Here is a 15,624-nt window from a genome sequence, read left to right as displayed (position 1 = left end):
GCTAGGGATTAGTTGCCATTTTTTACAGTAATCAGATATCAGAGACATGTCTTTCGTGAGTGTTTCCTCGAGGATGTCGAACTTTGATGCCTGAGTTGCACAGCAGATGTCATCGGCGTAGATGAACTTCCTTGAAGAAGTTTCTGGGAGGTCATTGATGTAAATATTAAATAGCGTAGGAGCCAGAACAGAGCCCTGGGGGAGGCCACTTGAGACAAGTCTCCATATAATCATGTCTTCATATAAATTTTTAATGTATTAATTGTGGCTAGAGACAGAGAGAAAGTGAAAATTTATGGGAAGATAGAGAGGGAGAGAGGCACCCGCAGCACTGATTCACAACTTCTGAAGTCCCCCAACTCTGCAGATGGAAACCGAGGCTTGAACCTGATAACTCAGACAGGGGCACTGTGATTGCCTGGACTCCTCTTTCTTTTTCTTTTTCTTTTTTTTAATAGAGACATAAAAGAAGAGACATAATGAGAGAGACGTCATGGTACTGAAACTTCCTTCAATGTAATGGAAATTGGGCTCAAACTGGGTCTTGTACATGGTAAAATGGACACTATTCAAGTGAATTATTTTGCAAACCCCATTAACTCCTTCTCTACTCCCTCTCCCTCCCTCTTTTAGTGTACCTGGATCTGTGGCAATAGGAGAATATTTAATAACATTATTTTCAGTTTCTAGAAAATTGCCAGTGACCGACACCAAGACCTCACATATACCAGTGCCAGCACTCTACCTGCCAAGACACTTCTCTTTCAACAGTTTTTTTTATATCAAAACTAGCTGTAATTAAACATTCATGTTTCTTTCTTTCTGTTTTATAAAATGTAAACATTGGCAAGACCATAGTATAAGAGGGGTACAACTCTATACAATTCCTACCACCAGAACTCCATATCCCATCCTCTCTCCTGATAGCTTTCCTATTCTTTATCCCTCTGGGAGTTGGATCCAGGGTTATTATGGGATGCAGAAGTTGGAAAGTCTGGCTTCTGTAACTGCTTCCCTACTGAACGTGAGCACTGACAGTTCAATCCATACTTCCAGCTTGTCTCTCTCTTTCCCTGGTGGGTTGGGTCTCTGGGGAAGCAAGGCTCCGGGACACATTGGTGGGGTTGTCTGTCCAGGGAAGTCTGGTCAACATAGTGCTAGCATCTGGAACCTGGTGGCTGAAGAAAGAGCTAACACATAGAGCCAAACAAATTGTTGACTAATCATGAACCTAAAGGCTGGAGTATTGTGGATGAAGATTTGGGATCTTCACATTGGAAATAGCTAGAAGGTCTATTTTAAGTATATTCCAAAGGGCCCTTGACTTTATTACATTTTGCCTGAGCCTGACACCTGACAGATGGACTCAATGTTTTATCTGGGGAGATAATGTCATGACTGAAAAAAGGGCTAGAAAGCTGGATCAGGGTAGAGAGTAGCCCCCAAATATGAGAAAAGTATATACATATTGTTGACTGTAAACCCCATCAATTTAACCTGGGACCCATATTCAGCATAAGAGCCTATGTAACCTCTGTATCCTTGTAGGCCTGAGATCACATTCTATGGTCCTGAGTAGGAATGTTCCAAGTTGCACCTATTTCAGGACCCATTTTCCTCAGGTGGTAGATTCCCCTTCAGAGTGTGGAAACATTTTCTACCCTTGTTGATCCATGTTGAGGATAAAGTCCTATGGGGGTCCACAAAGGGGTCCATTATGTTGTTCCTAAAGAGATGACCAGTGACATTGGAGAGAGGGATCTATTTGAGGTCTATGCCCATCATGTCTATATGGGAATTCCAAGGCTCCCCGACTAGGGCCCCAACTGATGGGGTGGACTGATATTGACTAAAGAGTCATCATTAATGAATGCCAGTCTCTTGCCTTTATTCAGCTTATGTAGTCCTTACTTTGATTCGGCTTGCCATCCTTACTTTGATAAGGTTAGCTTTAGAGTGACTGAGGAAAGTGAAGCAGGAAGTTGGTCAGGACAGTATCTAGGTCAAAGTAGAAGCTATTTCATTAGGTACTTTATGGTGTCTTTTTAGGTCTTTCTACTTGCTTGCAGCATATATTGACACACTGAAGACTGTTGTGCACTTTTGCTTTCAGGTATATATTTTACCCTAATTTGTAGATACATGTGTACATATATCTTGTCTCATGGGACTTTGTTAGGAAGTGTACCCTCAAAATGGAATTAGAGAATCCTATGAGAAAGGAAAGGTCTCACCAAGTAATGAGGCTGAAGGGTTGACATTCCACACCTGAGGTCTCTGAACACAGTCTGAAGTAAAGCATGCCAAAGTGGCACACATTGAATTGGTTAGGTTGGGATCAACAGATGCAGTACCAGTTGATATGAAATGAGAGAAGCATGCAGAAAGTGAGCTTCACCCTAGAGGTTCCAGGACTGGGGGAAATATGGACTTTATAGAGGAATCAGGAGGTTCCTGCTGTTTTAGGGATTAAGAAGGCAATAGTTACTGCTGTAATAAAATTATTTGAAATTAAGTTAATTTTGAAAATTCCATTATTAGGATTTACTGTATCATACATGACCTCAACATAATTTATGAAGTTTGACATTATTTATAATTTATAGAGTAATACCATGGGTTGGGTCTATTCTTCCTGGTCTAAGCTCTTAGGAGAGTCAATATTTCAAAGAACAAGTCATTATTAGACATGTATTAACAATTTGAGCCTACTGTTAAAATTCATTCTGATTACCATTTTGAAGTCTTAAGTGCTTAGATTGAAGGAACATACATATGTGAATATATATGTGTATATTCAGCCTATGGTCTGTGCATTTAAGAGCTTGAGACATTCAATCAATATTTCCCCTCTTGTATTAATGAAATAGTGATTCAGTTAATAGGAGTGTACATCAACACCTGCATGCTTCTCTCAATTCATACCAAATGATATTGCCTCTGCTGATCCCAACCTAATCAATACAATGAATACCACCTCCTCATGATTCACTTCAGACTGAGTCCAGAAATGTCAGGCTTGGAATGTCAACCCTTCAGCCTCATTACTTAAGTGAGACCTTTCCTTTCACAGGATTCTCTAATTCCATTTCCAGTGTTTCACTTCCTAACAAAGTCCCAAAGCCTAGATATAGGCCAGGTCCCATGAAATTACTTTTAAAATATATTCCCCAACGTGGAAGTGTGAATGAATCTAGAGGATATTATACTAAGTGGAATGAGTCAGTTACAGAAGAACAAACACTGCAACATTTCACTTAAATATGATATCTATTAGAATCAAGCTGGTAGACATAGAAAAAAGCAAAAGAAATAAAATATGTCAGACATGGGGCGAAGGGAGGAGTAATATCTAAAATTTCAGTTAGGCAAGATTAATAGGTTTACAGAATGGTTGTGCAGTATTGTGTCTATCATTAGCAACACTGTATTGCAAACAAAAAATGAAATCATGTAACATGAGATATAGAATTTTCTTTACCACATTGAAGGGAGCTTTGGCACTATGGTCTTTCTCTCTCTCTCTCTTTCTCTCTCTCTATCTATCTCTATCTATCTATTTTTCTGCTCTTCTATACCTAAAATTATAATTCTAGACCACTTTTGCTTTCTGTCTTTGCAGAAACTTAAAGTTAACCACTATGGGTTAACTTTATTTTTCTTCGGGTAAAATAGACAGAGCCAAAGAAGGAAAGAGAGATAGTGAAGGAGACCAAAGCATGAACACTTCCTCCAATGATATGGAGGCTAAGTTTGAACATGAACTGTACACATGGTATAACAGTAAACTATCCAAGTGAGCTATTTCATTATCTTTAGACCATTTTTTTTAGTCTTTTAGTATAAGCTGCTGAAAAAACAGGTAAATACTCAAAAACAAAAAAGGTAAATACTCAAAAACTTGAGAAGTTGAGATTTTTTAAATTTATTTATTTAAAAAAGGAGACATTAACAAAACCGTAGGAATGGAGGGGTACAACTCTACACAATTCCCACCACCAGATCTCTATATCCCATGCCCTCCTCTGATAGCTTTCCCATTCTTTATCCCTCTGGGAGTATGGACCTAAGGTCATTGTGGGTTGCAGGAGGTGGAAGGTCTGGCTTCTGTAATTGCTTCCCCGCTAACATGGGTGTTGACTGCTCGGTCCATACTCCCAGTCTGCCTCTCTTTTTCCTTAGTAGGGTGGGTCTCTGGGGAAGCGGAACTCCAGGACATATTGGTGAGGAAGTCTGTCCAGGGAAGTCTGTTTGTCATCCTGCTGGCATCTGGAACCTGGTGACTGAAAAGAGAGTTAACATACAAAGTCAAACAGATTGTTGAACAATTATAGACCTAAAAGCTGCAATAGTACAGATGAAGTGTTGGGGAGTTCTCACTGCGGACTATTGTGTACTTTTGTTTTCAGGTATATATTTTGCCCTAGTTTATGGATATGTGTGAACATATGCTCTATCTCAGGAAGTCCCTACCTTTCCCAGCTCCCTTTTACCTTTCTTCACCCCTTTCCTAACTATGTATGGTATTGTCAAACCACTTTCGTTTCTGCCTTGGTTCTTCCTTGGCCCGGCCTCATTGCGGTTTGTGCCACATGCCTTAACCAGGTATGCTACACCCGACTCTGGGGTGCTCAGATGAATAAAGATCTGAATTGCCTAGCCGCCTCGAGCTTGGTTTCTGGGTCATCACTCTCTTGTGTCGCTAGCCCAACACACCATTCCCATCACCAAAATTTTGTGTCACCATTCCCTCCATTGGAAACTACAACAGTTCTCCCAAAGTTACAGATATACGCTGACTATTATTTCTATAGCTATCTATCTCTTGTTATATATATTTGGCAATTTTTCTATGGTCCTGCCTCTATGCCTTTCTTTTCTTTTTTAAATTTAATTTATTTGTAAAATTAAAAAATATATATTGACAGAACCATAGAATAAGAGGGGGTGAAATTCCATACATTTCCAACCACCAGAGTTCCATATCCAATCTCCTCCACTGGAAGTTGTCCTATTCTTGATTTCTCTGGGTTCCTGGACCCAGGGTCATTATGGGGTGCAGAAGGTGGGAAGTCTGGTTGCTGTAATTGCTTCTCTAATGGAAATGAGCATTGAAAAGTTTATCCATATCCCCAGTCTATCCCTATCTTTTTGTACTGGGGCAGTGCTCTGGAGAGGTGGGATTCCAGGGTACATTGGTGAAGTAGTCTGTCCAGGTGAGTCTGGTTGACATCATCATAGCATGAGCAACTTGGTGTTTGGAATGTGTACTTATTTGCTTCTTCTTTTGTTTGTATTTTTTAAAAAATATTTATTTATTCCTTTTTGTTACCCTTGTTGTTTTATTGTTGTAGTTAGTATTGTTGTTGTCATTGTTGGATAGGACAGAAAGAAATGGAGAGAGTAGGGGAAGAAAATGAAGAGAGGGGGAGAGAAAGACACCTTCAAACTTGCTTCCCAGCTTTTGAAGTGATCCCCTGTAGGTGGAGGGAAGGTGGAGGGGCTGGAACCAGGATCCTTATGCTGGTCCTTGTGGTTTGTGCCACCTGAGCTTAACCCAGTGTGCTATAGCCTGACTCCCAGTGTTCTCTTTTCTTGTGGGACTCAGTTCAGTAGTTCTTCTAAGGTGAAGTTGATTGTGGCATATTTCTTTAGTTATTGAATATTTGAGAAAAACCTTTATTTTCCCCTCATATTTGAAGGATAATTTTTCAGGATATAATATTTGTGGCTGGAATCTGCTTTAGAAATTTGAATATGCCATTCCACTTTCTCCTTGCCTTTAGAGTTTGTAGAGAGAAATCTGATGAAAGTCTTATAGCTCTGCCTTTGTCTATAACTTCTTTCCTTTCTCTAGCAGCCAGCAAATGTTTTTCCTTGTTGACTTTAGACAGTTTTACAATAATATGTCTTGGCATTGATCTTTTTATAGTTATAAATCTGAGTGATCATATGGGCCCTCATTGAGTGCATAGATATTAGTAATTGTTAAATCTTCTTGGTTGATTGATATTTTGATCATTGTGTAATGGCCTTTCCTACCTCTTATTACTTTATTTAATTTAAAGTCTATTGTGTCAGAGATGAGAATGGCTGTTCCTGCCCTTTTTTTGTGGTCCATTAACCTGTATGATAGTTTTCCATCCTTTCACTTAAAGTCTGTGTTTGTCTTATTGGGTCAGGTAAGATTCTTTCAAACAGCATATGGTTGGGTTGTGTTTTCTGATCCATCCTTCTACTCTGCGCTTTTCAATGAGTGCATTTAAGCCATAGAAATTTATTGATATTATGTTAATATACACTTCTATTAAATTGTAGTCTCACAAAAAACTAATTAGTATGAGAAGGGAAAATGGACTGAATGCCTCAGTCTTTTGATGTACAGACCATAGACAGAGTATATATTCCTTCGATCTAAGCACTTAAGACTTCAAATTGGAAATCAGGTTGAATTTTAACAGTGGTCTCAAATTGTTAACACATTTCTAATAATGGCTTGTTCTTTGAAATATTAAATTTCCTAAAGCTTAGACTAGGGATAACAGAAGCAACTCATGGTGCTACTTTATAAGATACAGCCATATATAAATAACATCAAAGGACATGAATTATAGTGAGGTCTTGTATGATATAGCAAATCCTGACAATGGGATTTTCAAAATTGATTCAAATGTCAAATAACTTGGTTATAGTAGTAACTATCTATTATCTTCTAAAACCCAAAGAAAGCAGGAACCTTCCCCTTTCTATATAAAGTCCATAAATCTCCCAATTCCTGGAACCTCTAGGGTGGGGCTCATTTTCTTGCATACATCTCTCAGTTCATACCAACTGATACTGCATCTGCTGATCACAACATAAATAATGCAATAAGTACAACCTCAGAATGCTTCACTTAGGACTGTTTCCAGAGACTTCAGGCATGGAATGTCAACCCTTCAGCTCCATTACTCTGATGAGACCTTTCCTAGCTCATAGGAATCCTTAATTCCATTTGGGGTGGTTCATTTCTTAACAAAACCTAGATATAGACCAGGTCCCATGAGATAGAGCATAGGCACAGGTATCCATAAGTCAGGAAAATATATATACTGTAACGTGAAAGTGCACAACAGTTTGCAGTGAATCCTCAATAAGTGAAGCAAGCAAGTAGAAAGACCTAAAAAGACACCTTCAATTACCTAATGAAACAGTTTCTACTTAGCCCTAGATACCCTCCTCACATACCTCCTATTACATGTCCCTCAATCACTCTAAAGCTAACCTTGTTAGAAAAAGTAAGGACAACAAAAGCTGAATAATGGCAAGGAACCAGCATATTTTAATGATGACTATAGTCACTACCAGTCTACTCTATCACCTGATGCTCTATTCAGGGAGTCTTGGCATTCCCACATAGACATGATGGGCCTAGACCTCTAACAGTTCCCTTTCACCACTGTCACTGGTCATCTCCATCAGGAACAAGATAACTGACACCTTTGTGGGTCGCTGTAGGACCTTGCCCTCAATGTGGATCAGTAATGGTTGGGAATGTTGCTTTCTCCAAAGGGAAGTTGGACAACTCTACCTACCACCTGTGGAAGATGGGTCCTGAAATTAGTGCAGCCTGTAATGTTCCTAGCCGTGACCACAGAATACGAGCTCAGACCTACAGGGGTGCAGATGTTACATAAGCTCCTTTCCTGAATATGGGACCCAGATCAAACTGGTGGGGCTTATAGTTAACAATATTTAAATATTTTCCACATATTTGGGAGCTACTCTCTTCCTGGATCCAGCTTTCTAGTTATTTTTCCAACTATGACACCATCCCCCAATAACCTGGGTCCACCTGCATATTAGATGTCATGCACAGCAAAAAATTAGTAAATCCATGGGCCCCTTGGAATATACCTAAAATAGACCTACTAGCTTCTTCCCAAATGGAGATTCCCCAATCTTCACCTGCAATATTCTTACTTTTAGGTTTATGATTAGTCAACAATTTGTTCTGGTTTATATTTTAACTCTTTTTCAGCCATGAGGTTCCAGATGATACCATGAGGCCAACCTGACTCCCCTGGACAGATGACCCCACCATGTGTCTTAGAGGCCCTTCTCCCCAGATTCCTGTCCCACTAGGGAAAATAGAGAGACAGGCAGGGAGTATGGATCAACCTGCCAGTACCCATGTTCAGCCAAGATGTAATTACAGAAGCCAGACCTTCCATCTTCTGCACCCCACAATGTTCCTGGGTCCATACTCTCAGAGCAATAAAGAATAGGGAAGCTAACAAGGGAGGGGATTGGATATGGATGTCCAATACTGGCTCTATCCTAGTTCCCTCTATACTGGAGAAGGCTTCATTGTTTCTTCTTCTTAATCTCTCTCTCTCACCTGAGAATGTATTAATGAAAGTGAAATGTGTGTGATAAGCAAAATAAAACAATTTCTTTACTTAACAACCCATTACCACTTATGTTTATTGTTAAGTTCATCCTCTTCTATTAATATTTTAAAAAAAAGTTAGTGAGAACCCTAAGAGATCCAATTTAAAGCAATCACACTGGAAATTTATACTACTTCTTTTCATAGAAAAGACTTATAGCAATCTAGTAGTATGACTAAATGTTTTTATTTTAAAATTAGTTAAACTCATCTCATAAGAGATGGAGAAATCAGAGAAGCACTCTGGCATATGGAGTACTGCAAATCAATATAGGCCTTAGGTATGGAAACTCTGGAGTTTAATCACCAGCAATTTTTGGACTATGTGTGTTTGGTTTTCTATTTTAGCAATAAAAATGTAATTCATTTAAAATTTTCTAATGGAGATAAGTTGTGTACTTTTCTGACCACATTTATTTTACATTAATATAATAAAATAGAAAAAATGGGGGGGTTTCCGGAAGATGGTGGACTGAGAAGCTGCTAGTGGCTTGAGCTCTGACCACATCCTCTGGAATCAGTAGGATTTTCTGCCTTTAGTAGGCCAGTCAATAAGGGGTCCTAGTAGTGACACCAAGAAGGTGACTAACTTAATTTGGGTTAAAAAATAGAGTAGAAAAAAAGAGAAAAAAATTTTTTCTTTTAAATAATTATCTCCAAAGTGTATCTCCTCACCCTTCCCCCCGCCCCATAACCAGTCCCTGGGGACCAGCTCCTAGCAGGCTACCCTGCTGAGCTTCTTTCTTTACCAGGACTCTTGTCCCACCAGGGAGTATCATTCATTCTAAGTCTAGTCCCTTCTGAAACCTCTGGCCTTTTTTCTTTATAAGTAGCCAACCCCCCGCCTCCCCCACATAGCTAATTAAATATTTTTTTAAGTTTTTAAAATAAAAAACTCCTTCTACCACTTTTATTACTGTTCTTTTTCTTATCTTTTTCTTTTTTCTCCTTTTTTTTTCTCTTTCTCATTCTTGTCATCCTTTCTTCCTTAATCCTACAGCTTCCAAAGCCACAGGCCCCATCCCCCACACCACCAAACAGTGTGCTTTCAGTGAATTCACATATACACATTTCAGAATTATTTTGGGGAAGAATTTTGACTCAGAGTGGACTCTCACTGCGAGTATCTCTGAGCAACTTCCTTCCTCCTTTAGCTACCCCTAGAATATACAGTGGATAGTAGATTTGCATAACTGTCTATTTCAGCTACCCTTGTCTAGTCCTGAGGTTTTTTTTTGTTGTTGTATGTTTGTTTTTCTTTCTTAACAATCAGCTGCCACTGCTCACGAGGTATGAGGTAATCTGAGACAGGGTTTTTTTTTGTACCCTGTTCTATTTAATTATTAATATTATATAAAGGCATATATCTTCCCCCCCTTTAGGTTGATCAGAATTAACTCTTAGGGTATCTTTCATTGCTAGGGTAGTGGGCATCTTATCTATTGTGGGAGAAATTGTCTCATTACTCCTACCTCGTCTACAGACTCTCCCCTTCATCCTCCTCCTAGCTAACTAAAAAAATAAAATACAATACAATTAAATTAAAAATAAAGTAATCAAAAAACACTTTCCTTTCACTGATCTTTAATTACAGCTCTTGTTCTTATCTTTTCTCTTATCTCTCCCTTGTTTCTTTTCTTTTTTTATGTTGTCTTACACTTCTTCCTTCTTCTTTGTCTTTCTGAATTTAGGAATTATTTTGGGGAAATCTGACTCAGAGTGGACTCTCTATGTGTGTATCTCTGCTACACTTTCCTTTCCCCTCTTGTTACCCCTATAATATACAGTGGATACTAGATTTGGATAACTGTCTATTCTTGCTATCCCTTCTTTCTTTTCTCTTCCTTCTTCACTGGGATTTGGTGATTATTTTATCACGGACTAGAGACATTGTTTGGCTAACTGGTAGTGATTGAACTGCTTCAATACTTGCCTTAGTTGCTATTTTAATTCCTGAGATTGGTGAGTGCAATTGTCATAAAGATATTTAGTACAGTGTTGCTTGAACTCAGACACAACAACTGAGGAACAACAGAGCATAAAAAAAGAAACACATAAATCAAAAAAATGGGTAGATCAAAAACAAATAAAGCTGCTACTCCAATGAATGAAGACAAGAGCCCAGAAGAAATTACAAATCAGCCAGAAGTAACCATAGATAAGAAAAGTATGCAACCAATAATAAAATTATTAATCACAGAAATGAAAAAAAATGGAGGAAAGGAATGGCAGTATTAGAGAAACAAAAGTTGAGACCCCCAAGGAAAATACTGATTATCTTGAGGCAATTAGAGAACTGAAAGCTGAAATAGCTGTAATAAAGAAAGAAGCTGAGGCAAGGGAAATCAGACTAACTGAAGCAGAAAACAGAATTAGTCACACAGAGGATGAGTTAGAGAAAACTAAGAAAGAGGTAAAAGAGCTCAAAAAGAGATTGAGAGACACTGAAAACAACAACAGAGACATATGGGATGATATCAAAAGAAGTAACATTCACATAATTGGCCTGCCAGAGGAAGAAAGAGAGGAAGGGGAAGCAAACATTCTAGAGGAAATAATAGAAGAAAACTTCCCAGAACTGAAGTACAGAAGGGACATCAAGATTCAAGAGGCCCAGAGAGTTCCAAACAGAATTAACCCAGACCTGAAGACACCAAGACACATCATAGTCACAATGAAAAGGAGTAAGGATAAAGAAAGGATCCTAAAGGCTGCAATAGAGAAACAAAAAGTCACATACAGGGGAAAACCCATAAGACTATCAGCAGACTTCTCCACACAAACTCTAAAAGCCAGAGAGAATGGCAAGATATCTATCGAGCCCTGAATGAAAAAGGGTTTCAACCAAGGATAATATATCCTGCTAGACTTTCATTCAAGCTAGATGGAGGGATCAAAACCTTCTTAGACAAACAACAGTTAAAGAAGGAAACCATCAACAAACCGGCCCTGAAAGAGGTTCTAAAAGACCTCTTATAAACAAGAACATCACTATAATACTGGCAATATATAAGAGCAAACAAAACTTTATTTTGAACAACGGCACTACACTACATTAAATCCATAATATCAATAAATGTCAATGGCTTAAACTCACCCATCAAAAGGCACAGGGTGGGGGGATGGATCAGAAAACATAACTCAACCATATGCTGCTTGCAAGAATACCATCTGTCACAAGATAAACACAGACTTAAAGTGAAAGGATGGAAAACTATCATACAAGATAACGGACAAGGAAAAAGGGCAGGAACAGCCATTCTCATCTCAGACAAAATAGACTTTAAATTAAATAAAGTAATAAAAGATAGGCAAAGACATTACGAAATGATTACAGGATCAATCAGCCAAGAAGACTTAACAATTATTAACATCTATGCACCCAATGAGGGACCATCTAAATATATCAAGCACGTACTGAAAGAACTTCAAAAATACATCAATAGTAATACAATAATAGTGAGAGACTTCTATACCCCACTCTCACACTTAGATAAAGCAGAGAACCAACAAAGATACAAGAGAATTGAATGAAGAGATTGACAGACTAGACCTCTTGGACATTTTCAGAGTCTTTCGCCCCAAAAAACTGGAATACACCTTCTTTTCAAATCCACATAACACATACTCAAGGATAGACCACATGTTAGGCCACAAAGACAGCAACAATAAATTCAAGGGCATTGAAATCATCCCAAGTATCTTCTTAGACCACAGTGGAGTGAAACTAACATTTAACAACAAACAGACAATTATTAAAAGTCACAGAATTTGGAAACTAAACAACATACTGCTTAAGAACCACTGGGTCAGAGATTCACACAAATAGGAAATTCAAATGTTCCTGGAAACAAATGAAAATGAAGATACAACCTATCAAAATATTTGGGACACAGCGAAAGCAGTACTGAGAGGGAAACTTACAGCCATACAATCACATATTAAACACCAAAAAAAAGCTCAAATGAATGACCTTACTGAACACCTCAAGAACTTAGAGGAAGAGGAACAAAGGAACCCTTAAACAACCAGAAGGACAGAAATCACTAAAGTTAGAGCAGAAATAAACAACATCGAAAATAAGAGAACCATACAAAAGATCAATGAAGCCAAATGTTGGTTCTTTGAAAGATTAAACAAAATCAACAAACAACTAGCCACACTCACCAAACAAAAAGAGAGAAGACTCCAATTAATAGAATTGTAAACGATGGAGGAGATATCACAACTGACACCACAGAAATCCAGAGAATCCTGCGAAACTTCTATAAAGAACTATACACCACAAAGATAGAGAATCTGGAAGAAATGGAACAATTCCTAGAAGCATATGCCCTTCCAAAACTGAACCAAGAAGAACTAGAAAGTCTAAATGCACCAATCACAGACAAAAAAATTGAAACCGTTCTTAAGAATCTCCCCAACAACAAAAGTTCTGGACCAGATGGCTTCACAAACGAATTCTACAAAACTTTCAGGAAACAGTTAGTACCCATACTTCTTAAGATTTTCCATATTATTGAAGAAACAGGAATACTCCCTTCCACCTTCTATGAAGCCAACATCACCTGATACCAAAAGCTGATAGGGAAAGAACAAAAAAGGAAAACTACAGACCAATATCCCTGATGAATATAGATGCCGAAATATTAAACAAGATCTTGGCCAACAGGATACAGCAACATATCAAAAAGATTGTTCATCACGACCTAATGGGATTCATCCCAGGAATGCAAGGCTGCTTCAACATCCGTAAGTCAATCAATGTCATTCAACACATCAATAAAAGCAAAGCCAAAAACCACATGATTATCTCAACAGATGCAGAGAAAGTCTTTGACAAAATCCAACACCCATTCATGCTCAAAACTCTACAAAAAATGGGAATATATGGGAAATTCCTCAAGATAGTGGAGTCTATATATAGCAAACCTACAGGCAACATCATACTCAATGGACAGAAGCAGAAAGCATTCCCCCTCAGATCAGGGACTAGACAGGGCTCTCCACTGTCACCATCACTCTTCAACATAGTATTGGAAGTTCTTGCCATAGCAATCAGGCAAGAGAAAGAAATCAAAGGAATACAGATTGGAAGGGAAGAAGTCAAACTCTCACTATTTGCAGATGATATGATAGTATACATAGAAAGACCTAAAGAATCCAGTAGAAAATTACTGGAAGTTATTAGGCAATATAGCAAGGTATCAGGCTACAAAATCAATGTACAAAAATCAGTGGCATTTCTTTATGCAAACACTAAATCTGAAGAAGACATCCAGTAATCACTCCCATTTACTTTCTCAGCAAAATCAATCAAATACCTAGGAATAAAGTTGACCAAAGAAGTGAAAGACTTGTATACTGAAAACTATGAGTTGCTACTCAAGGAAATAGAAACTGATACCAAGAAATGGAAAGATATCCCATGCTCATGGATTGGAAGAATAAATATCATCAAAATGAATATTCTCCCTAGAGCCATATACAAATTTAATGCAATACCCATCAAAATTCCACCAAGCTTCTTTAAGAGAACAGAACAAACACTACAGTCATTTATCTGGAACCTGAAGACACCTAGAATTGCCAAAACCATCTTAAGGAAAAGAAACAGAAATGGAGGCATCACATTCCCAGACCTTAAACTATATTATGAAGCCATCATCATCAAAACAGCCTGGTACTGGAACAAAAATAGGCACACAGACCAGTGGAACAGAATTGAAAGCCCAGAAATAAATCCCCACACCTATGGACATCTAGTCTTGGATAAGGGGGCCCAAAGGATTAAATGGAAGAAGGAGGCTCTCTTCAATAAATGGTGCTGGGAAAACTGGGTTGTAAGATGCAAAAGAATGAAATTGAACCACTTAATATCACCATAAACAAAAATCAACTCCAAATGGATCAAAGACCCCGATGTCAGATCAGAAACAATCAAATACTTAGAGGAAAACATTGGTAAAACACTTTCCCACATATACCTCAAGGACATCTTTGATGAATCAAACCCAATTGCAAGGAAGACTAAAGCAGAAACAAACCAATGGGACTACATCAAATTGAAAAGCTTCTGCACATCCAAAGAAACTATTAAACAAACAGAGAGACCCCTCACAGAATGGGAGAAGATCTTCACATGCCAGACATCAGACAAGAAACTAATCACCAAAATATATAAAGAGCTCAGCAAACTTAGCCGCAAAAAAGCAAATGACCCCATCGAAAAATGGGCAGAGGATATGAACAAAACATTGATCCAAAAGGCTAACAAACATATGAAAAACTGCTCTAGGTCACTTATTGTCAGAGAAATGCAAATTAAGATACGACACTATGATACCACCTCACTCCTGTAAGAATGGCATACATCAGAAAGGACAGCAGCAACAAATGATGGAGAGGTTGTGGGGACAGAGGAACCCTTTTACATTGCTGGTGGGAATGTAAATAGGTACAGCCTCTGTGGAGAGCAGTCTGGAAAACTCTCAGAAGGCTAGACATGGACCTTCCATATGATCCAGTAATTCCTCTCCTGGGGTTATACCCCAAGGACTCCATAACACCCAACCAAGAAGAGGTGTGTACTCCTATGTTCATAGCAGCACAATTCATAATAGCTAAAACCTGGAAGCAACCCAGGTGCCCAACAACAGATGAGTGGCTCAGAAAGCTGTGTTATATATACACTTTGGAATACTATGCAGCTATCAAGAACAATGAACCCACCTTCTCTGACCCTTGTTGGACAGAGCGAGAAGGAATTATGTTAAGTGATCTAAGTCAGAAAGATAAAGATGAGTATGGGATGATCACACTCATCAACAGAAGTTGAGGAAGAAGATCTGAAAAGATAACTATAAGCAGGACCTGACCAAACTGTAAGTAGGGCACCAAAGTAAACACCCTGTGGTGAGGGGCAGACATGCAGCTTCCTGGGCCAGTGGGGGGTGGGAGTGGATGGGAGGGATGGGTCACAGTCTTTTGGTTGTGGGAATGGTGTTTATGTATACTCCTAGTAAAATGTAGTCATATAAATCTCTAGTTAATTAATATGAGAGGGGGGAAATTAATTGTATGTCTCGAATTTTTTAAAAAAACAGACTGAAACTTTTTAATATATAGGCTGTGTATTTTATATGCGGACTCTCTCAAAAGCCTAGACCAAGTAGATCAGAAGCAACCAATAG

Source organism: Erinaceus europaeus, chromosome 8 (assembly GCF_950295315.1).
Source record: "Erinaceus europaeus chromosome 8, mEriEur2.1, whole genome shotgun sequence".
Lineage (NCBI taxonomy): Eukaryota > Metazoa > Chordata > Mammalia > Eulipotyphla > Erinaceidae > Erinaceus > Erinaceus europaeus.
This window is presented reverse-complemented; position numbering follows the sequence as displayed.